This window comes from Anomalospiza imberbis, chromosome 15, assembly GCF_031753505.1.
Source record: "Anomalospiza imberbis isolate Cuckoo-Finch-1a 21T00152 chromosome 15, ASM3175350v1, whole genome shotgun sequence".
NCBI classification, from domain to species: domain Eukaryota; kingdom Metazoa; phylum Chordata; class Aves; order Passeriformes; family Viduidae; genus Anomalospiza; species Anomalospiza imberbis.
Genome location: NC_089695.1, coordinates 5,850,319 through 5,876,021, shown reverse-complemented (window position 1 = coordinate 5,876,021; position 25,703 = coordinate 5,850,319). Strand labels below are relative to the sequence as shown.

The 25,703-nt window shown below is 35.3% G+C and overlaps 1 protein-coding gene across 1 annotated transcript in view; it reads left to right on the top strand.

The window, feature by feature from the left end:
* Positions 1–25,703, top strand: part of TENM2 (teneurin transmembrane protein 2) — a 1,085,256-nt gene that overhangs the window by 1,026 nt on the left and 1,058,527 nt on the right. The gene's annotated exons all lie outside the window — the stretch shown is intronic.

Here is a 25,703-nt window from a genome sequence, read left to right as displayed (position 1 = left end):
TGAATGTATAGCAAGCACATAGGTGGTTTTTGAAAACCCAGGAAATATTCTCTAATTTTTCTTGTTTATAAAATGTGTTTCTTCTTTATAGAAGTCTGACAGAATTTAGAATTTAAAATAACAGTGAATTAGAAAGTTTACAGAATTCATTGATAATGTATTTAATGTGCAATATATTTGTTGTCAATATAGGGAAATAATGGTGCTGATCTAAAATCATAGTTGGACCAGTAATCCATGTCTTGACTCAACCTGGTATTAGATCAGCTGGAGAACGAGCTCTACCTTTGCATATTCTATTTTTGTGAAACCTGTTACTTCTGTTGAAGAACTGTTATATCCTCATGCTGCTAATAAATATATGCTAAGGCAGAAATTTCAGTGTGTATCTTGTTTTATCTTGTTTTCATAGGTTTTCTGTGCAGAGATTTTAAAAAGTCTTTATTCCATGTGTCTTTTAAGATATTTCACAGAACAAGTTGGACAAATTTGGTGGTGTACCCAAAAATTGGAATTTGTTGCAGTCAAAAGAACATTAAAAATTAAAAAGAATAGGATTCCAGCCTGAAAGCAGGGATTCGGTTCTGCACAATCCTGGTTATCCCTTGGCCTGGAAAACTGTTTCTCATTTCTGTTAATTGTGTTTATGGAAGAGTGTGTAAGGAAGGTGGGAGCACTCCCAGAACACAGCTGCTGTTTTCTGAACCGAATCTTTGCAGTGCACCTGTGTTGTGAGGAGCTGTTTCCATTGGAGCACCTGCTTGCTGTTCTCCCGTATTCTCTTTGTGAATATCTAACAAGGGGAGAGAAGCTGGAGATTTTTTTCCTTCGGGGATCAGTGAGGACAAAACCAAAAAGAATTTTGCAGCATGAAAACAGCAAGGGCTGAGTATAAGTAGATGAGAAGGTTTCCCAACTCTTTTGCTCATCATCAGAAGTATTCGAAGTGATCTTTTGATATGAGATCCTTAAAATATAACAGAAATGCCTGCATTTCTTTTCTGAACCCTCATTCTACAGACCTAACTAGTGTTTTATTTGGTACACTTTTCCTCAAAGGTTAGAGGGGCACATAAAATACAGGTTCTTTCTAGTCAAGGGAGTCCTGTTTTGTTATGGGGTTTTTGTTTTTAACTGAGAACGATGATTGTGAGATTGATATAACAGTGTCTGTTGGTAAATAGTGCTTTAATTTTTTTTACCTTCTAAAGAAGGTGTGTCCAAATTTAGAAAGATGAAGTGACTTAACCATGCATTAAAGCATATCTGGTTTAACAGTATATGTGATATTCCTAAAAAAAAGCATGGTATTATATAAAATCAGCTTTAAAAATCGGAATGTTATCTTTATGTATATACATATATATGTATATAACCCCTCTGGCTTTCTCTGTACAAGTGGAATTACAGTCATAGCACTATTAACAGACTGTTGCATTACCCAGTTTGTAGATGTGTTTTTATCTTTGCATTCTCAGTGCTAATATCAACAACATTATAGAGCTAAAATTTTATTAGTTCAGTCTCACAAACATTATACTACCTCAATAAACAAGGAGGATTGGAAACTAGTACTAAAGAATGAATAGCAAGAAAATAAGAGTTCTGATGCCCTAGATTCTGGAGTTAATTATGAAAGCCAGCTCCTGTTGTTACAGATGGAAGGCTATAATGTCTGGATTCAGAGATGTGTAGGTGTCTAACTCCCATTGAATTCAGATGAGAATTAGGTTCCTAACTACCTTTCTGAGTCTGGGATAAAGTGATTTCAGCAGCATTCAGTGTCATTAGTGTGGAATTTCTGCCTGCTTCAATGCAATTATTTTGCATTTACTCTGTCTTACTAACAATAAAACTCTGGCCGCAAAGTTAATTTGTTGACTATAAATGGTCTGTGATTTTACTCTTTTGAAAGAGAAATCTTGCAAAAGAAACCCTATTGAGAAAGTGTATTTGTATCTGAAGGAAAACCATTCTTCTCCAAGTTGCATCCCCATGCCTTGGTTGGATTGCTTGCAGCAATTTCAAACATTACTGCAGAGTCTGACTTAGAATGCAGAGGGAGCAATGTGTCTGTATATTAGTAAGGCCTTTCATTAAATCTTTACTTTTGAAAATAATTGGTTCTTTTAATCTATAATGGAACATGGACTTACAGGCTGTCTGTGATTAAAATTAAACCTTATTTGTCTTTTAATATGGTGCTATGTTCATCTGTAATTGAGTGGGGATCGATGCCAGCCGTGTGATGGGCAGTAAGCTTATCCAAAATGACGGAGATAGATTTCAGGGAAGACAGCCTTTGCTGTTTCTATGTACAAGTGGGATGAGTAGACCATATCAGCAACATTTAATTATTCTGTAGGTAATTATTCATTTGAGGGACACAACTTTCAGAGCAATATTGGAATAAAAGGAAGACTGATACAATTACCATTTGGCTAAGTACACTGTTTGCACTGGTAGCTGGGAAGTCATAATGAGCTTTTCATTACATATGAATAAAGGAATGTTTTATGTAATAATAAAGGCTCAGACTAATGTTTAGTATAACAATACTGGTTTGGAGGAAAATAAAAATTAAAAAAAAAAAAAGAAACAAAATGATAGATCAGTATCATGGATTCACTGCTTTTTGGGGTTTTTTTATCTTTTTGTTAAGATCATTTGTTCTTGTAGAATCATATAACAACTTAGTTTAAGAGGGACCTCTGGAGGTTAAGTAGTCTAACCCCTTTGTTACAGTTGTTCTCTTCAGACCAGGATGTTCAGGGCTTGTCCAGTAGAGTCAAACAGAATCACAGTTTTGAACAACTTCAGTGATGGAGCTTCTGTGCCCTCTCTCGGCATATTTGACCACCCTCATGGTAAAACTAAATAGTTTTCTCCTAATATCTAGTCAGGATTTCCATGTAACGACATGGGGGTTTTTGCCTGTCAGTCTGCATCTGTCAGAGTGCAGGAAGCTGCAGAGAGAGTAATGTGTCTCCTCAGTGCCCTCTTAATGCTGAGCAAACCTACCTCATGTTTTCCATACTCCTTATCCCCTCCCATCCTGGTGCTCTTCACTGGACTCGTCCCAGTGTGTCAGTATCCTTTATTGGTAAGACCTTTGCTAAACCTCAGAGGTTTGCTATCAAGCCATGTCTGCAGTGTGTCCCAATCCCTCAGGACAGCAGCCCTGTCTGCCACATATCCACTGATGCCCCTCAGTTTGTTGGCATCCACAATTCTGCTGGGAGTGCACTTTGTCCTCTCATGTCCTGCATTAACAAAGACAATTCCCAGTGCTAGTCCCCACAGTGGTCCCTGGGAGACACCACTGTGTGGATTGTCAGCTGGACTCTCAGGCACTGTGCATCCTGGATCAGTTCTCTGCCTGCCTTGTTGTCCACAACTCCAGCTGTCACTCACCTACTGGGTGACAAGACAGCTCTGGGACACTGTGCCAAAAGTCTTCCCAGGGTATCCTCCAGCACCCTCAGCACATCTCACATCATCCCATGAATCTCTGCACGTCCAAGTAGGCTGAGCAATCTGTATATTTCTTTTCCTCTGTGGTGGATACTGCTTCACTCCCACAAGAAAAAGTGGAAGGATGTACTGCCTTCAAAGCTGAAAGGAAATTAATGAACCCTCCCAAATGTTATGCAGACTTCCATAATGAATATGTTTCCATCCTGCTTGAACAGTCTTACTTTAAAATGTGTTTTTCTATGTGAGCTATTGTTCAGGAAAACTAAATTTCTTTCACTGCATTTTCTGTATCTTGCACCATAAGCAAGTGTTAGCTCTATACTGCCTGCTAAGCTATAAATACTAATTTGCTACCAGTGATACTAGAGGAGATACTTAGTTTTATTGTGAATGGCTGTGAACTGGAAGGGCTATAACCAGAGCAGGTATTATTTAACTGTTTGAATTTCCATCACTTTATTTTAGAGAGCAAATAATGGTGATTCTCTGTCTCTTTCTTTTTTTTTTTTTTTTTTTTTTTTTTTCCCCATGGGGATGTTTAAATAGTGATATTACAATGGATGTGCTGTTAAACCAAATAACTTTTTGTCTTGGCTTGGACAGATTATGCTTGTTCAAAGTTCCCCTTTTCTGTTCATTTATTTCTGAGAATCTTTCAGCTAAAGTCTACCAAATACATCTCTCTCTGTCTATCCAACTGCAATATCCACTGAGATCACATTTATCATTTCCATGGTTAGTGCAATGTGGTATTTGATCTTCATAACTTCTTAGCCTGTCCTAGAGATGATCATAAAAAAATTCATTCAAATTAAGAAACAAAAGTCACTAGGACTTTTGCTAATTGAAATTTTTGGGGTAGCATTAATAATGAGTATAAATAATTGTTGTGGTTTAATCTAAGCCAACAAATCAGTCACACAGAGCTGTCCCCTTAGTGGGATGGGGGAGAGAGTCAGAAGGATAGAAGTATACATACTCATGTCTTAAGATAAAGGAAATTTAGCAGGTAAAGCAAAAGCCATATGTAAGCAAAGCAAAATAAGGGATTAATTCCCCACTTGCCATGTAGGCAGATGTTTGGCCATTCACAGGAAAGTGCAGCTCCATGACATGCATCAGTTATTTGGGAAGACAAACACCATCTTTAAGTCACCTCATGCCTCTGCTTCCTTCTTATTCCCCCGAGTTTATACACTGAGTCCATCCAGTGTGGGGTATCCCTGTGGTCACTCGGGTCAGCTGTCCCTGCTCTGTCCCCTCCCAGCTCCATGGGCACCCCCAGGCTCCTCATTGCTGGGGTGGGGTGAGGAGCAGGAAAGGCCTTGACTCTGTGTGAGCCCTGCTCAGCAGTAAGGAAAACATCCCTGTGCTAGCCAACCATTTCCAGCACAATCCAAAACACAGCCCATACCAGCTGCTGGGGAGAAAATTAACTGTACCCCAGCCAAAAGCAGCAAAGTAACTTCCTATTCTTGTCCAGAGTATCATTAACATGAACTGTTTATTTTATCTTGGTCTGATTGGACTTGTCACTCTAATCAATATAGTTGTCTCATCTAAAACAAAAATGTAAGAAATTTCATTTTCCATTATGATATTATCAAAAGCTAATTCATAAAGCAATCAGATGCTGAAATGGGTTCCCTATGAAGACATTTTTTTAATAGCTGACATAAGTAGCTCAACTTACTTTACTGTGTTATTAAGAAAAACACCAAAAAACCACATAAACATTGCTTTTTCCTTCACTAGTTTCATGCAATTCTCCAGATCAATAACAAATACATACAAGGGCATCCATATGCCTCACCTAGGGCAATGGATTTAGCACTTTATAAAGCTTCACATATTCACCCTTTAGTCCAATTAATTTATTGTTTATCCATTGGAGGCCTTTTCTGAAATTCCTGTGTGGTATTTTCACACATAGAACCTTAAACCAACAACAGTGCTGTTAAAATGCAACTGTTCTAAAGTATGAATAAAAGTGCTCTTAAAAAAATCATTGATACTTTAGATCTCAGGACTCTGTGTGAGAATAAGAACAGTTCTGTTGTTCATACCTGACCTAAGTTTGGCTATATATTGGGCAAAGAGCTTTACTAAAGAACAGAAACCAGGTCATTTCATGTGCTTTTTTAAGGTTTGCATAGGATGTAGATACACCACAGATGTTTAAGTGTATTTTAACTTAAGTTTCTGCTGCAGCTGCTTAGCTGACACAGCCTAGTGCTTAGAGCAAGCAGAAAAATCCATATATAATGCCCTCCATGTTTGTTCTCACTGCAAAGAGTGAGAACCTTTACAAGTGGAGTCATCAGATTCTAATCCAATTACAATCCAATCCCATATTTTTCACAGTAACTATATTTTTATGACATCTACATGCTCTGGTTTTGGTGAGTGTTAAATCTGAGTTTGAACTCCTTTATATACTGTGAGTAAAAAACATTTCCGGCTACCTAGTGGCAAGCTCTTATTTTGTCCTAATTACAGCTAAACATCATTAATATAGCAGCTTATTTCAGTAAAAGCCTCAGTGCAACAGCAGTCTTTGTTTTAGTCTCTATTTTTGGAGTTGTTGGTTAGCAAAAGGAGCTGGCACTGGATTCAGAGAAGTTTCTGAAATAGCTTTTGAACTTTTGACACAAAGTGTATTGGCAGATCATCTGCCAAAGATGTCACCCCTGATGTAGTGAAGCCCATTGAATACACAGATATGAGACTTTCCTCCAAAAAAGTGATTTCCATTTTACAATAATGATATGACACTAGGCAGCACATTTCAGAGCATTGTTTTACTTTTTCAGTGGTTCAACTCACACAACATTTGGCAGCTTCTTCCTTGCCATACTTGAAGCTTGCAATAAAGACTTGCTTAGGAATGGAGTGTCTATCTCTTAGTTTTCATTCATTCTAGTCAAGCAATTTTACTTATTCATGCAGTTTCCATAACATCCAAGTAATAGATTGCACATAATTTACACAGATAAATTATGCACAGCTGTGACTTCTAAACACTTGTAGCTCTGGTCAGTACTTCTAAGTTGTAGCTTGAGAGTTTCAGAGATTCAAGTTCTAAATATTGTTATCCATCTTCTTTTACCTTTTATATAAAATAAGGGCAGTCTAACAGAAGATAATGGATGATAAAATTATAATTAATGTAGAAAATTTTTATGAATTTAAGAGCTTATACTTTAACCAAGGCAGGTTCTTCAAGAGCAGTGAGGAATGCCTGCTTTCCAAAACTTGCAAAAAACCATAGTGAATTGTTTATGAGTTGTTAAACATAACCTGTATTTTGTATTAAGACGTTGAGACATCCCTAAATGGCACATCTGAAAGGTGTTCTAAGGAAAGATGTCCACAAATGCTGTCATTTCAGTGCACAAATTCTTTTGACGAGTATATTCTAACTAGAGTGAAATATTCTTGTTCTTGTCTTGCATTCATGGAGCTCTTCTGTAAACCACATAATTGGATTGCATTTATTTTGAAAAAAGATCTCTCAGAATGAGTGTCAGCTGCTCACTATAGCTAAGACTAATGGAAAAAATGAAAATTAAATTCCTAGAGGAGAATGGGATAACATCAAAATCTTTATCTTCTTTAAACTAATAACTAGCAGAAATGGATCAATTAAAACTAAATTCTACCAAGTAAAAATTAATAAATTATCAAAGAAGAGAGAAAATAATAACTTAAACATTCAGATTTTTTTTTCTCTTTAGGAATAAGTATGTTGATTTCAAATAATCACTATGTTCTTAGAATGCATTTGTAGCTGCAAAAACAGGAATGATGCACTGATTCATGATTAATGCTGTCAAATTAATCTTTCTTTCAGAAATGTACTGTCTCCCACTTGGATTTTAAGTGATTGTGAAATTTTTGGTACTCTTAACTTCAAGAGCTCTATTCACTCCTGATAATAACTTAATTCACAAAAATTAAGCAATCTGTGTTTGCAAAAGAAACTTATATTCTACTAGAAATTTTAGTCATGAGTATGGACCATACAGATAACCATTTTCCCGAGAAAATGCTCAAATATTTCCTACCAGAATTATAGTGACAGAACAAATTACCCAAAAAACAGTCTAATGCTGTAGAAAGAGTTAAGGGTTTTAAAGTTGTGTCGATGTTTCATTGGTGTTTATTGCTTTTATCCTTCTAAGGATTATAAAAGTTTAATACTTTGAAATGACAGATTCTCCTCTCCAAAATAATAATAAATAATAAAAAATAAATAAATAAATAAATAATAACAATAATAATAACAACAACAACAACAACAACAACAATAATAATAATAATAATAATAATTATTATTATTATTATTATTATTGTTGTTGTTGTTGTTGTTGTTGTTGTTGTTGTTGTTATTTATTGTTTTCATTATTATAATCATAATCATCATAATCATTATTATTGAAAAAAATAACCCCAAGAGTTAAAATAACACCTTAACTATTTGTCATGATTTTTGAACGAAGTATGGAATATTCTAAATTCCCAAACAGCTGTGGTGCCTTTGGCAGTGCTAATGGCTGTGTTATTTATTTAATAGCCAGGATCTAGAAGTGGAGAGTTTGGACTCATGTCCAGCATCATTGGTGGGTGTTTTTTTTGTTTTTTTTTTACATCACCCTTTCACTTGGAGGTGAGGCAAGGTAACTCAGCTGTCCATCCACTGTGGAAACTGGCTTTTACTGATTTGCCTTTTGGCTGCTATTGAACAGATATTAATATTAATTTCAATAGTATTCCTTTAAGGAATAGCTTCTTTCAAAATCGATAGAAAATAATAATATCAGTTAAAAGGGTTTTTTGTACAAAGCATTCTGCTGTAGAGATTTGTCCCAGAGAATTCAGCGCAGTGGCGTTGCTGGATGGCCTCTCCCAGCTGCGCCACGTGGGCCGATGTTGGAGCCCTGGATGCTGAGAATTTTAGAAGTATTGCCAAGTATTTCCACACTGGCAGGACCCGTGCTCGGCAGCAGCCCTTCACTTCACCCAGCCACGAATCAGAGCAGCCCTGAACTCCCTGGGGAGTCACGGTAATTATCCGTTTGCAGTGCTGTCAATGTCATTACTCCACCTTAGAGGCACTGGGGTAATCTCCAAAGCAATACAGGGAGTGGTTACCAAATAACAGCAATGTCCTCTTCTTGCATTTGTTTTTACAATTTATATTTTTTTAGCAAGAAAGCAAAGAACAGCAATCAATGTCATACTTTGAGCAAGAATATGCTAGTGAGAGCCTACAGTAAAAGGCTAAAACTGCTTGGTCTCCAAGCAGTTGTATTTTCTAAAAGACATAGTGATTGCATACTGAATCAGGGTTTAATTTTTTGATGATTTTTATTTTTATTTTTTCCTAAAAATGCTCATATTGATATTATACCATGAAAAAAATGACCAGCAAATGCATAAATGCACATAATTGAAGGAAGAAAATTTCAGGAAATCTCTTACAAATCAGATAATTAGTTCCAAAGTTTTCCACTATTTTTAAATGTCTTGTTTGTCCATAATGCAAATTAAAAATATTGTTTAATAATTTAAGGCAAGTGCAAATTGGCATTAATTTGTTAGGAATCTAAATCCTATAGAATTAATTATTTTCTAGACGTCACCAAGTGCATATCATGATACTTATTTACCATAGCAGCTGATTCCATTTCTTACAAGAATAAATTATCCTCTCTTCAGCATGTTTAAAATAAAATTAAAAAAAAAAAAAAATACAACCCCCAAAAGCTGAAGTTGCCTTTATTGACAATGATACCTACTTGTTTATGCCCCACATCAGTGAGCTTGGTTATAATTTAAATACTTAAATTATAACTATTGACAGTGTGAAAATATAGCCTCATGATTTTCTTGAGACTATTATGGCAAGAATAAGAAAAAAAGAAAAAAGAAAAGAAAAAAATAAAACCATGAAACAAACTAAAACTTTTGCTTATTGATATCTAAAATTTAATACAATTTTGCTATGTATATCTGTTTAGAAGAGGTCTAGTTATTTAAGAAAATAATCACTGAAACATTTTAGCTACTGCACTGCATCCACCAAGAATAGGGGGTGTGTTTTAGAAAACTCATTAGTGGAACCATCTGTTCCTCTCTCCTTCTGAGCTCTGCAACTTTGTGTGACTTCTCCACTTCCAAAATGTCTGTTCTCATCACAAAGAGCACCATCAGACTGAAGAAATCTTTCCAAGGATCATAGATGATGGATATTTCCGCAGGGTTCATTCTTGCACAGAAATGCCTTGTGAAATAGTTTAAAAGCTCATCAGTCTGTCTGAAACCTGTCAACTTAGCACTGGAGTCCATTTAAATTTCAGAAACTCCTAGGGGAGTTATTGACCCCTTCTAAGTTGTCTGCCCATTTTATGGTCCCATGAAAACATCAATGGTGCTGCATTGTTAGGTGGATTTGAGCTTTGGGGTTTGGGTTGGGATTTTTTGTTTGGTTGGTTTTTTGGGGGCTGGGATTTGGTTTTTTGGGTTTTTTTTTCATTTATTTAATTGCTTATTTATTTTTATTTTAGGGGGTTGTGGGTTTTTTCTGAGGTTGTTCTGCCAGCTGTCATTCCTAGTCTGTGACACACTTGCCTGGGGTAGAAGAGGTGGGTGAGTCCCTGTCTCATGATCTGTATTCTTCGTGGAATCTAAGATCATGTAGATTAGTAAAAATTGATTTAGCAAAAGAGGGATATTATTACTGTTTTGGTATGTTTCTTAAAAGCATTTAGGCAGCGGGAATGAGCTGTCTATATCTCTATGTGATAGTTAAACCCAGAGAAGAGAAGCTTAGTTGAGCATATTGCAGCTTGATGAGTAACTGATTGAGTAACCAAAGCCATTTGTCATTCTAGGAGTTAAAGTAGATTTGCTCTGAACAGCTAAAAGAAGAACATTTTGGAGAAAAGTAGTAATTCATTGTTATAAACCTATGAAAAAGACATGTGGCAATAAGAAATTTAACTCCTTATGCTGAAGCTCAGTCTGACAAAGCACAGGAATTGTTCTTCTAGACACTCTTCTGTAAGACTGGTTCTCTTGCTTTCCACCGGAGGAGCACATTCTGGTGATACTGAAGGGTTGCTAAATGGATTTAATGTATTCCTTTAAATGTTTTAGGATAAACCCCATGCCCAGAAGGCAAACAGCTCACTCCCCCAATTTTTTTTTTCCTCTCTATATATGACATGTCACTCTGTTGACTGTGAAGAAATGTGTTTTGTTTATATTTAGTGTTTGACCAAATGACCAGTTAGATACGTTGTATTAGCAGCTCTTGGAGAAGTAACACTTGCTTTTAAGTTTGCTGGAGCAGCAGCAGCTGTTGGGCCAGGTAACATAATTGGAAGGAGAGTCACTTGCTTTTTGAGATTCATCCCTCTACAGCATGAACAGAGCAATCCAAGTGTGTGAATGTGTCTCAGAAAGGAGACTATCTAAGACTGGCTGGGTTGTTCTTATTTATGTGGAGGTAAAAATTTGCATAATATGCTTTTTGAAAGCACCCTTGTGAGATCTGCAGAGCAGCATGACTTCTGGTTTTCACTGCTTAGGAGTGAATAAATAAAGGACTTCAGCAGAAAACTTTGACATTACAGTGTTACCCTATGTAGTGATCAAGTCCCATGACATTAGTATTTCAATATAGAAATATTTCTTCCTCTCCGTGATGAGAACTGGTGTAAGAACAGGTGAGAAGGTGTTTGATTCCATGGAATCATAATCTCCTGTTCTGCACATTTATAGAACTGGGCAACATTTCTGAGTTTTCAAACCCCTTGCCTGAAAAAGAGCAAATACTTTACGAAGAAGTAAAAGTAACTTTTCTCCATCCTTTGCCTACCTCTCTGATAAATATTTTATGCTCAATTCAGTGCCATTCCACTTGCAGTCTTCGTGGTTTGCAGTGTTAAAAACATGGATTATATGGCACAACATGGTCTCAGGATTTTGAAATGTAATGGATACTTTTAGATCATTTGTAGTGAAAATTAAATTTGTCAAATCCTATTGTGGTTCTAGGATTAGAAAATATGCTGTAGATAGGCTTAGCACTAGTCCTGATGTAATCACATTAAAACATTACTATCTCATTATAGCGAGTGCGTCACTGGACTAGATTGAATATTTGTATGTTTTTGTTCCACAGACTGTGCTTAACTAACAGAAACACTGAAGTCACATTGCAAAGTATTGGACAAGGTTGTCAACTGCCTGATTTTGCGAATATTCTGTCTAAGTATTTACATGTCGAAAAAGCATATGACTACTAAATTATAATACTATGATTACTTCCATAAATATTGCCCATTTTTAGGTTAGAACATAATCATTTTAGTTCTGTATGTCCTAAAGTTGAATCCTGAATATGAGGTGTACAGTTCTATCCTGATTCTCTCTTTAGGTATCAGCAAGGTCTGTATTTTATGATTTGTGTAATTGAAGTCAGAGCATCTTGTTCCTTCAAGATCACTTTCATATTATATTCCCATCAGTGTCATATATTTTATTAAGCAAGTTCTTATGAATTAGTGATCTGTCAAAATTTCCAGCTGTTTTGGTAAGCAAGTTTTCATCACAGAAAACAATACAAGTAGAAATACTAAGGATTTTTGGTTTGATTCTGAGTTTGTATATGTTCAATTTGATTTGAAACATGGCAGGATTTTTGTCTTTCTGTGCTTTTTTCTGGACTGTCAACAAACAGATATGCATGCAAAAAAAATTCTCTAGAATGGAATCTTCCATAAAACTTGAGAGTCTATTGCTACATTGTGCATAACATTGCAGATTTTTTAACTAATATCATTAATTGCTTGAATAATACTTCTTAGCAGTATTTTTGCTGACTGTATGCTAAACATAATTCATCATTCAAATCTCAGTTTATAGTTAATACTGAGTAATTAAAAGCACAGTATCTGGTCTCTGTGCATCCAGCCACCCCATAGGTTTCAGCAATGTCAGCACTTTTTATGAACAAACTTCAAAGCATTTTAAAAAATTGGTTTGGATTTGTTTCCTTTTTTATATAACTAATTTTCTTATCATTTTTCTTTCTCAGACCATGATACTGTCTTCACTACCCCTAGTTTAGCTGTTGTGTGTGATTTAGTGTTATTTCTGTGTATATAGGTCTGTTTCCATAGCAGAATTCTCACATAATATCGTGGTTTTTTTCAGATATTCAGGGAAAAAGAAATAGCATGTATAGGCAAGACATGAGAAGGAAGCTATTTGATATTTAGCTTACCTTACTCTATCTAGTTTCAGAGTCTTTCCCTGCTTGAGAGGATGTTCTGGGTAGGAAAAAGAAGGGTTCCTGTGCAGAGTAGGAACCTTTAAAATAACTGTATTCACAAGGTCTTTGTTTGGCTTATGCTCATCCAGTATCTGAATGCATCCTGTTGAATACTGTCACAAGTCACAGCTTATACATAACTAATTAACAATAATAAAAATAACAGCAGTTGAATTATTTCAAAGTCTTTCCCTAAATAACTGAAGAAAAGTGAAAAGTGATTCAACTTAGGCAAGCTGCAGTTTTCTCACAGACCTGTGAGTAGAATAAGAAAAAAATGATTGAGGACATTACTCACTATGAATTATTTTCGTAGTTCTAATGATGGGATAATCATCCAATGCAGTATTTTGAGTTAATGTTGCAACAACATCATTTGATTAATCTATGATTTTTTTTGTCAGTATTTCCTAGAGGAGAAAATTATTTTCGTTTCTATAAAGAATGTGGTGGGTCAGTCACTGCAAACTGTCATTTGCCTTAGATTAAGGAAATTAAGTTTCATATTCTAGGTATGATAATTCCTGGAGGGTTTTTTAACTGAAAACAAAAAAATCAACCCGTCTGCACCATGTACTTGATGATATTATATGATAGTACAACAAATACACACACAAACCTGTGCTGTAGATTTCTCTACCCTTCTTCAAACTGAGTTTGAGTACGTGTACACAGCACACAGCAGATATGACTATAATTTATGCATATTTAGCTATCTTTAATTTTCTGGCTTGAGCAAGACAAGGAATCTCATTAGATGAAATGCTGCATGGACTAATAATCTGAGCTATGTGTTGCCATGGCTGGATTTCTTTCAGGATCATTTTTTAAAGGCAGACAAGATCTCATAGTCTACTTTATGACTATGGCCACAATAATTTCTCCTAAAGTCATGGCATACTGCTAAACTTTTTGATAGGGATGTTTTTTTTTTATCTTTAACTGTAGCTAGAAGTTGCTTGAAACAATTTTTATGTAAGGATTTTCAAAACAGAAAAAGCAATTTATTTTTGCTCAGAAAAGAAGGTATAGATTCAGTTTCATTTCCCCTCTTTGATTCAAACTTCCAGAATAATGATTTTTCTATAGTTTCCATGTGAATTATTTGGATACTTCTACTAACATTGGAACAGTGGGTATCAGTGTGGATGAACTGAAAAGTCTTTGAGCCATTTTTAGTTCCACCTGCCCAGCATGTCATTAGGTCAAGATTTATGGAAGGTTAATTTTGGTTTGCAAGATTAAGTTAATAATTTTGATCAAGGTTGTATTATAGAACCTAGTAAGAAAAGAACAAAAGAAAAAAAAATTGGACACAAGAATTTGTGCTCCTTGCACCATCCCAATCTAAGTATGAACATTTGTCCTAGAACAATCTACCAACAGAAAGTTTTCTTTTAGGTGAGGGGTTGGAAAGACAGGATTCTCCTAGGAGTGAGTTTTTTGCCACTGGATAAAATTCTGAAAAATAAATTTGATAACAGAGTCCATGACAAATCCTCAACTACATTTGCATTGACAAGTCTGCCATTTTCAAATAAGCATTCACAGCGTTTAAAGTCTTTGATTACCACAGAGATTCTCATAACAATCAAAGATCACATTTACCCGAAACAGCAACAGACTACAAGTGTATTCCTGTCTTGGGATTTTTTATACCTTCACTTTACCTCAAATTCAGTACTTTCTTAATGGAAGTCTTCCCACAATTCAAGCAAGTTGCAATTATTTTTTTGTTTGTTTGTTTGTTTGGGTATTTGTTTTTTAAATCAGTTCTTTTTAAATCACATTCCATCTACCATTTCCTGTTACATAAACCATCCTTTGGGAAGTGTTGAAACACCTTTTCCTGTTATTCTTTCCAAGACTCTACTGGAGTGCATCAAACGTGGAGGTCTTTCAAAAATGTACTGATCCCTTTGCACAGCTTGGCAGAAAATGCCACTCAAGATAGAACAGATGAAAGAATTCATGAGAGGGGACTTGAGAAACATGTGGAAGAGAAACACTGGGACTGCCCCGCCTGAGGGAAAGTGAACAGTGACAGGCTGAAAAGACTGTCATGACCCAGCAGAATCAATTTCTGTTCAATATTGCTGGAGTTGGTGTTTCCCCCATGCCACAGTTTTCACTGTTGCTGCTGATGTTTGAGGATCATTACTGCATAGAAACAAATATTGACATCAAGGAGTGAGGGAGAAATGATTATGGAGACATCTTAAGCTGAATTTTTGTTGTTTTCTGTGCAGAGTAAGATATGTAAGACTTTTGAACAAACAAACTATTTGAGATTTTATGTCATGCAGGAGTTTCAAGGCCCTTGGATACCTGGTCTCTTTGCACAGTAAACTTCCAGGATTACTGGTCATAGTGTTATTAATGTAACATTTATCCTCTAGTAGTTAGAGCCATTCTAATCCTCTGCCTCAGCTTACTGTTATCTTCTCCCATCTTGTTCTGGTTGTTATATTATCCTCCATCTCAAACAGCCATTTGCTGACATGGTATTGGACTGACTTGAAGCACAGGACTCTTTAAAGGACTGTACACGCTGTGTTCAGTTATGTGTCCAGAAAAAACTTCTGAAAAACCCCTACCCAAATCACCATCCACTAAAGTATAAGCAGACACTCAACCACAATATCTGGCCTGTGTTCCAACTCTGATAATCCTTGTTAAAGAAACACCCATCATTCCCAAAAGGATGAAAATTACCAAAATGTGACAAATTTTGACCGGTCAGAGTTATGGAGCTACAGGAAACAGCTCAATTATACAATTGTTTGTTGTTTTTTTTCTTTTTTTCCGGTATTGTTGTTGTTGTTTTGTTGGGTTTTTTTGTTTTTGTTTTTGTTTTTTTTTCATTTTTTTTAAATTTGGTTCCTCTTTTTTATTTTTTTTTTAGTTTTCTAGATGTAAGGTCTCCTGTGAAATTCATGAAGATTTTAAAGACATTCCACTTTTATTTGAGAAACCACGCACATTTTAAGTATCACTGGAAATCTGTTCCCTATATTATTTCTTTCTATATTTTTATTAGAATAAATAAATATAAATATATTTATACATATAAATATAAATAAATAAATAAATATAATGAATTTATATTTATAATATAAATATAAATAATTAAATAAGGGCAGTATCAAACAACTAGAACCTCAGATTGTGACATGATGTGATGGACTTTGGTCTGTGCTCATTCAAGGTTGCTAAAGTTCTTAACAAATGTATAAAAGTGTAAGATAGTAAAATGAAGATGAGGCTAAGCAACAGAAGAGTAGAATTAATACTTCTGAGTAAGTATCTAATCCTTCACACTATCTGGACTCATAAGGATAGAAAAAGAACAGGACAGATTTAGTGCTTGTGAATTTGCAGGTTGCAAATACTCACAGGTGCTGTCAGAGCAGCTTCTGGATCGAGAGCCTGAGCCCCTGGTAAGGAGAAAACTCTGCCAGATCCAGCCTTGGTGTCCTTGGTGGGGCAGGAGTGGAGGTGAAATGATCTCTCCCAGGGGTGTTGTACTGGCCCCACCAGGTAAATCTGAGCGAGGTGGAAGGAGGAGTGCAGGTTAGAACTGACCTTTCCCAGATTAATTACCAGCTCCTGAACTTCATTATGTTTCATCTGCCATTCTCCATTATTAATTCCCTGTACAACACGCTTGAATGCTTATGTACCTGTCAGTCTTATTTTGTAAGAATTAATTAATAGCAGATGTGTGTATGAATTTTAACATTTTTTGCTATGTTTTCCATAGATATTTTACTTTGTGCTGGGAGATCCTGGCTTAGAATACCCTTCCATATATGGTGTACTATATAATGATGTATTCCCTGTCAATCCAAATTAAACCTCCCCTGCACATATATATCTACATATGAAAAAAGGAAAAAATAAAATGTAACATTTATTAGAAATTTACACAAGAGAGTTTCTAAAATTATTTTTCTACATAAATTGAGTTCAAATTAGATGTCAAATATAATTTGGTGTTAGAAGTTTGAAATATATTATAGTCCTTAGAGAAAATCTAAGCACTCAGTCTTCCCAGCCAAATTGTTATTTGCATAATAGTGAGCTATAAGATTATATATCATTATATGGCAGAATGCCAGACCATAATCTGCACAGTAAAGCTACTGAAAAGCTCAATCTGAAAAGCATTCATCCTACAAAGGAGTTTGCATCTTCTATAAAATATGAAGCGTATTGACTTTTTTTTTCCTTGAGCAAACAGAGTACTGCAATCTATTTCCAGCATTCTTCTCGTTTGGCTGTGTTAGACACAAATGTAAAATGAATGTTGACATATTTGTTTAACACCCCTGAACAGATTAAACTGCTTTAGAACTTCTTCCGTAATCAGCCTTGAACAATATAAACAGTCACATCCCTGGACAGATTAAATTGTTTCAAAAGTTCTTCATTAATCAGCACGACTAAAAAAACCCCAAACAAGCATCCTTTGTCAGACATGCTGGATTCATCTTCTGATAATATTAAATTTCACCATGCAGTATCTTTAGTCATATACATAGTTAGGACACAATTTTAAATTGTATTGTCTAAAAGCTCTTAATTCCTGACCATTTGACCAAGATGCTCTGAATGAATCAATTCAGAAATAGCTAATATCTATGATTTGGTGTGAGAGGGAGGGGATTTGATTGTTTGTTTGTTTGTTTGTTTGTGGCAGGGGTTTTTGCTTGTGGCTTTGGTTTTTTGTTGTTTGTTTTTTTAATTTTTAATTTATTTTTATTTTCTTATCTGTCTCACTCTTATTTGACACTAAGAATTCTTCAGGAACTATAGTAGGAATTGCCCTTGGACACAGTTATATTCATGTAATATAGTTATTCCCATTTCAGTACAGCTATTATGATTCATGCATTAAAAAAAAAAATAACCTATAGGCAGAAATAAAAAATTCACAAACATGGGCAATTTTGTCAATTGTGATTGTCTAGGGCCAAAGTGTTCTGAACTTACTCTAGGCATTGATCATGCTGATATTTAGAGTTTACCTGAAGTCAGATACACATATTGAACAAGCAACACACATTGGACTCAATGATCTTTGTAACAATTCAACATAAGACTAATTTTTAAAGACAGAATTCCCTCTTTATTCTCTAAAAAAACTTTGAAATGTAATGTTTCAGGTACTGGGGATTCACATAGCTAAGAATGAAGGCAATGCAGTATCCAATCCTAGCAAGTCACTGTTGCCAGGAGTTGTTGGTATTTCTTTCTTTCTTTCTGGAGCTCCATTATTTAAACTACAATAATCTGATACAACACCTAGTGACATCCAAGGGTAATTTAAACTCAAACTGAGCAGTGGTACCTCTGAGGTGTATAAAATATGCAGTAATTTTACATCAGTTCATTAGTTATGTAAAAATAAATTTAGAACCAATTACATCATAGTTGGAAATTTTTCTTTACAGGTCATTTAGATAATTCTTCTTAATGATAATTCATATGAAGATGTATACATTTTTAGGATTTGTAATGCTTTTAACTGTTTTTCTCCAAACATCACAACGGACAAATTTGAAAGATATTCTAAGACAGTGAAGGTTGTATAAATTCAAAACAATAATCTCCTAAACAAAACCAAGAAACTGTATGAAAATTATAGAATCCAAAAATATGTAATTACACATTTAACGCAAAGCCATGATAGGTTATTTGAATAATTTCAGCACATTTCCTTCTTTATAAGTATTGCCTTGAGCTCAACTTTCAGAATTTTACAGAGATTTGTAGTATCTCTAAGCACTGATAATTTTTCTCTGCATTCAATTTAAAGGTTAATATAAAATTTTTATATTAAAATCATTACTGTCTAAATTTCATTAGGAAATAGAATAGCAACACAAAAATATTTTCTTATTAAAAATTACTCATGCTCTGTATTCTTCTAAATATTAAAGAAATTATTCAAAATTGCCTGCATGCATGTGTCTTGTAGAGAACCAGGGCCCTGTTCTTGTGCGGGAAGATTCACAAATCTTCCTAGGAAGAATTCTTGTTTATTGGCATTAATTAAAATAAGCAAACTACTCACTGCCCTGCCAGGGAAATAATTTCTAGTATTAAGATAAAAAAATATCACTTCTCATAATGCTTTACTGATTTTTCAGTCTCAAAGGTCCAAAAATAGTTTTTATGTTTATAAATGTGTTTTTTAAATGGTGCATAAATATGGCGAGGCAGACACCTTAGAACTGCTGTAGAAGGCAACAAATTAAATTATAAAAGAGAAACAGTACATTAATAAGATAAGGTAAATAAATGTATGTATGTGTAACAAGGGTAGGTAACTCAAACTGACCTTTCAGATATTTGAACTTTTAAACCTCCCTAGTAGATTTCATTTAGAAAAGCCTGGTTATTGCTTGTACCAAATGATGTTCTCACCACAGTAAAACACTAAACATGCACAAATGAATGGAAAAAGAGACACAGAGCTTCACTCATTCTGGCCTTGGCCAAAACAGAAGCCATGCTCTGCAGAGGCCTGTTTTGAAGTGGCTTTTGGGCAAAAAGTAAATTCTTACCAATAAGTGTTTTTCAGGTCATTTGTTCTAAGCAAATGTGGCTATGGGTTTCCAGAAGCTTTGTCTTGCAAAAAAAAAAAAAAAAATCCAGTAACTTCTCATGTCATGTTCCTATTCTGATGCTGTGTGATAAAGAGAACAAACAGGTTTTGTTTTTGTCTCAACTATGAAACCTGGTATATTGTGTAATCCAATGTCTCATGTAAATTTAACTCTTCAGTGATTTCCATTCCTTTTTTACTTGGGTGTTATGTGTGGCAGTATCCCACTTTTCCTCAAAGGCCTCTTATTCCCTCCCTGTTCAAGGATACAGTTCTGAATACACTTCAAATACATATTTAAGCTCTGTATTTTAAATATGCATAGAGTATATGCACATAATTCCTTTTCAGAAGAGAGGTAAGGTGATGAATTCTCAAATTCAAACCACTTTTTAATAGATGCTAGTAGTAATCCAGAGGCCAAAACTAAACAATTCAATCCCTACAGGTAAGAGTTTGAATTTGTGATCTTAGTGAGTTTCTGGTCACAATTCTAGTGTAAAATATCCCCAGACAAAAGCAGTGCTCAGGAAGTCAGAAATCAGGAACCTGGCAGGTTCCTAAGTGCCCTTTGCCTACTACAGAATATAAATGCTCTCCTGTGTATCCGAATTCTGGATGCAAACAGAGAGAGGTGATGGTGCCCTCAGACAAGGCAGTGCCAGTGCTGGGGAAGCCACCAGGGAGGTGTGTGAGCCCTGACCCCCGAGACCTCAGAGTCAGTGTGACCAGCACCAGCTGGGAGGTTCCTATCTCCCTGCCTGCAGTCTCTCTAAAACACTGCTTGTCGTTACCAGGAACAATCTGGTGACCCAGCAATGTCCTGTCAGTACAGGAGAAACCCCTCTGAACTCCAGACTTTTATTTTTATTTTTATTTTTTTTATTGCAGTCCTGAAGTGAAGAAAATTCATTTAAAAGCAGCTTTTGTAGTTGTTGGTACAGGATGTTTCATGACTATCACTTGTAAAGTAGAGGAATGTCAGAGTTCATTATGTGGCTGTTAAATTTCAGTGAACTGCCTTCCAGTAATCAATTCTAATCCTGCAGATTTGGAATGTCTGCCCTCTTAGATATAAATTAAATGCACTTCTGTGAACTTTCATTAAGAGCTTTTCTTTTAGCTTTCCTCCCTTTGAAATGTGGTAACGGTAGCAACTGATAATTTTTCTTACTGCCACTGCATGCACAGGGTCTTGTTCACCCCATCCTTCTAATTGCAGTTGTTTTAAAATGAGAACTTCTACTAAAGAAAACAGTAATCAAGCCCAAAACCCAACATTTCTAATATATGCTGCCCCAGTAGGAGCTTTTTCTTTGAATTTCTAATTAAAAACCTTTTAAAGGAAGACAGCTTGAGTCTGAAGCTCTCAGGTCTCCCCTTGTCCTTGATACATACAGGGGGGAAACAATAAAAAAAGCCAGAGAGATTTTATTTTTAAAGAAGCTCAATTTCCTTGGGACATTTGTATACCAATATTACTCTCTCTTTCTCATGGGAGCACAGATCTAGTCTTCAAATGAAAAAGAAATAGTAAAACACATCAGGAAGAGTGGACCTCAGACTTACTCTTTCTCTCCTGTTCTTGGGCTGTTATTTCCATATAGAAAGCTACTCTAATGGGACACTTGTAAATGGCAGGGAATTTAGCCCTTGTGGAGTCTTCTCCAGAAATTGGATTTTTGCTTAAGCAAACAGCAAAGCATGCAGCAGGGAAAAAGCTATTTATTTGGCTGCCTGTTGAAGAGCCTCACAAAAATACAATTCAGTCTGATGTGATCGGGGAAGTCACTCTAGTATGCACTGAAAAAAAGAATCATTTTGCCATTTTGCCTCACTTGGATGTTGAAACAATCTTTTAAGTGCAGTGAAGATAAATATGAGATCAGTCCAAATTTTAAATTCTGTTTAAAAACGGAATCAGGTAATCCAACAGTTGTCATTAAGAACAGATTTCACTAATGGTTATCAAAACCTCATTTTTTGTTTGTACTTCTATCTGCTTAGTTTAGGGAGAAACTAAAAATCTAGGAAAATTGAAAGAAAATCAGTATGTTTTCTTCTTGTCAAAACTTTCCTTTTTAACACTCCAAAGCCCCTCAGTTGAAAGATACCATCAATATGAACGGTTGTCTCTGATTTGGACACTTTGTGCCCTTTTAATCTGTGCCAATTAATTGATTTTTTAGTGAATAGTCCACCAGAGACATGATTTTTTTAGTGGCTCTAAGCTGTATTTTTAAAAAGTTAGTTGTTCCACATATTATTTTAATTTCATAAACATTATGAAAAAAGAGCTATTTTGTCCTTTTTTTCCGTTAGTAATTAATGCTCATGCATTTTGATTCAAAAGATTTACAGAGTGAATGACAAAAATGTCATTTTCTCTCCAAATCTCCTCCACCAGTTGCAATCCTACAGCAATAAAAATCCATGACAAGCTTTAAGGAGTTATTTGGATTGGAAGTAGGAAACAGTTTAATGGGGAGGAAGGATGGCAGGAGGAGGATGGAAATGGCTGAGAATTCTTAGAATGAATGGTTCTATTGTGATATTTAAGTGCTGCTTCAATTAGGGCTAAGTGAATCCTCACAACAAGGGAAACTGGCCTTTGCAGTTTTAACTGGGAGGCAGGTGATGATTAATTCTTTGGCATCTTTCTGTTCAGTCAGATATAGAATTGACTCAAGTGCTTTATAGAAGATGAAATAGCTCAGTGAATTATGCTTCCTCTCCATTATGGAGTGAAAAAAATGTCATTAACAGAACTACAGAGTGAAAGTCACCGTATTTGAGAGTTCTCTAAGCACTCAGTTCATGTTCATTCAGGAATTATTCACACGCTAGGGATGAACATTAAATTGTGGTCTTGAAACTTTTAAGCAGTGTGTGATTTCATGATGATATTTTTCAATTACACATAATAGGGTAGATGTGAGCTCTCATATCTCTTCACCTTTTAGTATTTATAGATATGCTTCCCATAAATTAAACCATTCACAATTACATACAACAATTTATTTCACTAACTCTTCATATGCTTCTTTGTAGTTATTAATATACTTCCTTGGTCCTGATTCTAACTACTGGATTTGCTTCAACAGTTCCTGTTTTGTATTAATGCCATCATGTTGAGGCTGCATATAAATGTAGTGGGAAAATATCTTGCTATCACAGTTCTCTGTGTATTTTGAATGTTGAGAATGTGTGTGGTATCTTTATCAGTCTTTGTATTGCCATAATTAATACCTGAACATATGGAAGAATCTGTAGGTGGAAAAGTCTTTGTGCAGCACTGGCTGCAAAAACACAGTTGCTTGGTAAATATCAAATCAGTGGCTGCACATAAGAAGGGAAAGCAAAGAACTTTGGACTAAATAGCTGAAACTTGGTGGGTTTAAGGGGTGAGGTGCTGTAAACAGGTTTGAGGGAAGTCTGGGTAGTTCATGGCTGTGCTGTGTCTGTTGAGGATGCCCAGGTGATCTAAAGCCCAGGGTGATTGTTCTCTCTGAGTTTCCTGCTGACCATGGCAGGAGTGATGAGCTCCTCACCTTGACCAGCAGTGGCTCTTTGGCTCTGGTTTCACAGGCAGGAGCACAGGCTGAATGTTTGCAGAATGTTTACTGAACTGCAGGGTGAATTCTGTTGAAATAAACGGAATGCTAGGAAGTTTAAAAAAAAGTTGCAAGAACTAGTTTTTTAAAACACAATTGTAAAATTAAAGTGAGAAAGGCTCCATTTTATTAAGCAAACTTTATTTCAAAATGCTGCTTTTCTGTCTCTGTGGAAATCTTTGTGCTGACTTGTGATATGTCTTTATTAAGATACATAAGGTTATATATAAAAACATCTTATAATGAAAAAAAATTATAATTTTGGGGTGGTTTTAATTAACATCTTCTGATAATTGAAACATTTCCTGTGCTTGTGCCAGATATCTTAAATGTTAATACCAAAAAGATTTTCTTCTAATAACACTAACTATAACTGAGTGTAAATGCATATGAATTCTCAGCAGCACTGGGGGAAAAAATGCTCCAAAGGGACAGTAAATGTCTGTATTTTGTATTTTAGGGGAACAGCAGTGCAATTACTGTACAACCCTCACTTACCAACCATTTTAACCTCAGTTTAATGTGTGCGCAGTTCTCCCAGAATGACCTTGATGCTGTACTGAATGTTTTGCATTTTTTATCAGGCTCACACAGATACAAAGAAATGTAATCCCACTTAATGGGATATTATATCCAAACCTTATTTAACATTTTATAAATTGTATTTATATGAAAGTTCTATCTATTTACAGCATATTAAGGCAAATCCCTTTAGCTGGACCAGAGCACTTTTTGTAGTGAGCTGTGCATCTGATCACTTATTAGTTTGTACATGGAGAGGTGCTATTTAAAGACTTACAATCTTCCTTGAAGTAAATTGTACCCTCCAGCTAAACCTGACACAGTGCAAATAACACATACAGAATTCTGTACAGTCTTCAGTGGCAAACTGCTGTTTTTGAGATCCCTCAGTGGTATCCCCAGCCTCAGCTGTATGAGCCAAACTTTTGTGCATTGGTACCTTTGAAAACTTCAAATGCTCTACAATGCTATCAGGGCAATGGAGGAGCTGATCTCAAAGTCCAATATTAAAACTTCCCTCAAGGACATTTTCATTAGAACTTTGTACATGGACAGTTCAAAAGACTTTGTTATTGATTTTTGCTCAGAAGTCCTCCCTCTCTTCTTGTTTTGTTCAACATTTTGACAGAATTTCAAACCCTACAAACCGGGCAGCAGAAGATTCCAGCTAGGATTTTATGCTGTTCATTTGATTTCTTCAGGCCACATCCTTCCTGTGTCCTTGTCAACACTACAAGGAGAGGAGCTGTCTTAGAAGATTTCCTAAAAGGCAGAAGCAATTTCACAGCAATCTAAGAAAAATCTGACCTTTCCACATACAGAAAATCTCTCTTAAGTAAATAACCTTTTTAGCTGGAAAATTTTGCTGAGACATTCATTTATCAAAAACGTAGATAAAAATCACTCTGTTTATCTCCTCACCATTAAAAAATTGCATTAAAAAGAAACTACCACCAATGAAAGTGGACTATAGTAAAATACTCTAGCAAAAAAAAATAATTTTTTACAAACTAGAACTGTTGATTTAGAGTTTGTGAAGTTGGAAGATGAGCAATTAATTACCATCTGCACTTCCTATCCTTAGCCCTATTATCATTTTCATGGACACTGTGTAATGAGGTTCATTTAGCCTTAACTGCATTTCCAGGATATATAGCAGTTCAAAATTAATAGGATTTATGAAGATGTTAATGAATGAGCAGTGTAATTATTTCTGTTTAAAGAAAAGCATGATCTACTTGATCTTTATGTAAGGTATTGCAGGTCTTTAATTGCTCAGTGCTTACATCCTACATTGATGGTTGACAAGGCAGATATTCTCTCTCCTTTCACTTGATTTCACTGAACACATTTTGATATAACAAAAAATTCAAGATAAATACCTTTTCTGAGATGGAGCTAACCAGCCTTCTGTTGTTAAGAGGGTTCTTAGAGATTTTTGCAGAGGTTTTTTGTCTTTTCACATATCTTATTCTGTTCTATTTTATTTTATTTTCATCCATATCATCTCTCTTTATAAGACTTCTGAATTCCTAAGCTCTCAGACTTCAGAAGAACATTTAAATTAGTACTTACCATCACAAAGTGTATCTCTTATTCACCAAGACAAGTAGACACAGTTAATTTCCTGAATGTACTTAAATCTTTATTCTCCAGACAGAACATCTCCACACACAGATGAGTTAGCCAGTATATAAACTTAATATTATTCAGTATATTAAAAATAATATTTTAACTAGCCTGTTGTTTTATGGGTTTGAACACCTCTGTTGAATCAATATAAGGAAGAGGAGTTTGTCATGTCTTTCAGATTTCAGTATTGCAGCATTTTCCAATGTTTCATTATTAGAACATTTCTTTGCGGAGTTTGGCTTCTGTTTTGGCTAAGGTGTAAAAGTGAGAGATCACTTGGACAATGAAATTTGAATACCCCTCACAGTGTTACCATAAATTTGTCATAAATGCCAAATTTAGTAACTTGTACTGAATAGATTATCATGCCCATTTACTTTTGAATGTTCTTCTATCAGTCTACTTTTTTTGTATTTTTATAAATAACTCTTTAAAAGGTTGTATAAAGCTACTGTTTCTCAAATCTCATCCAGGCTACAGTCTCTCAAACACAAGAGGAAAA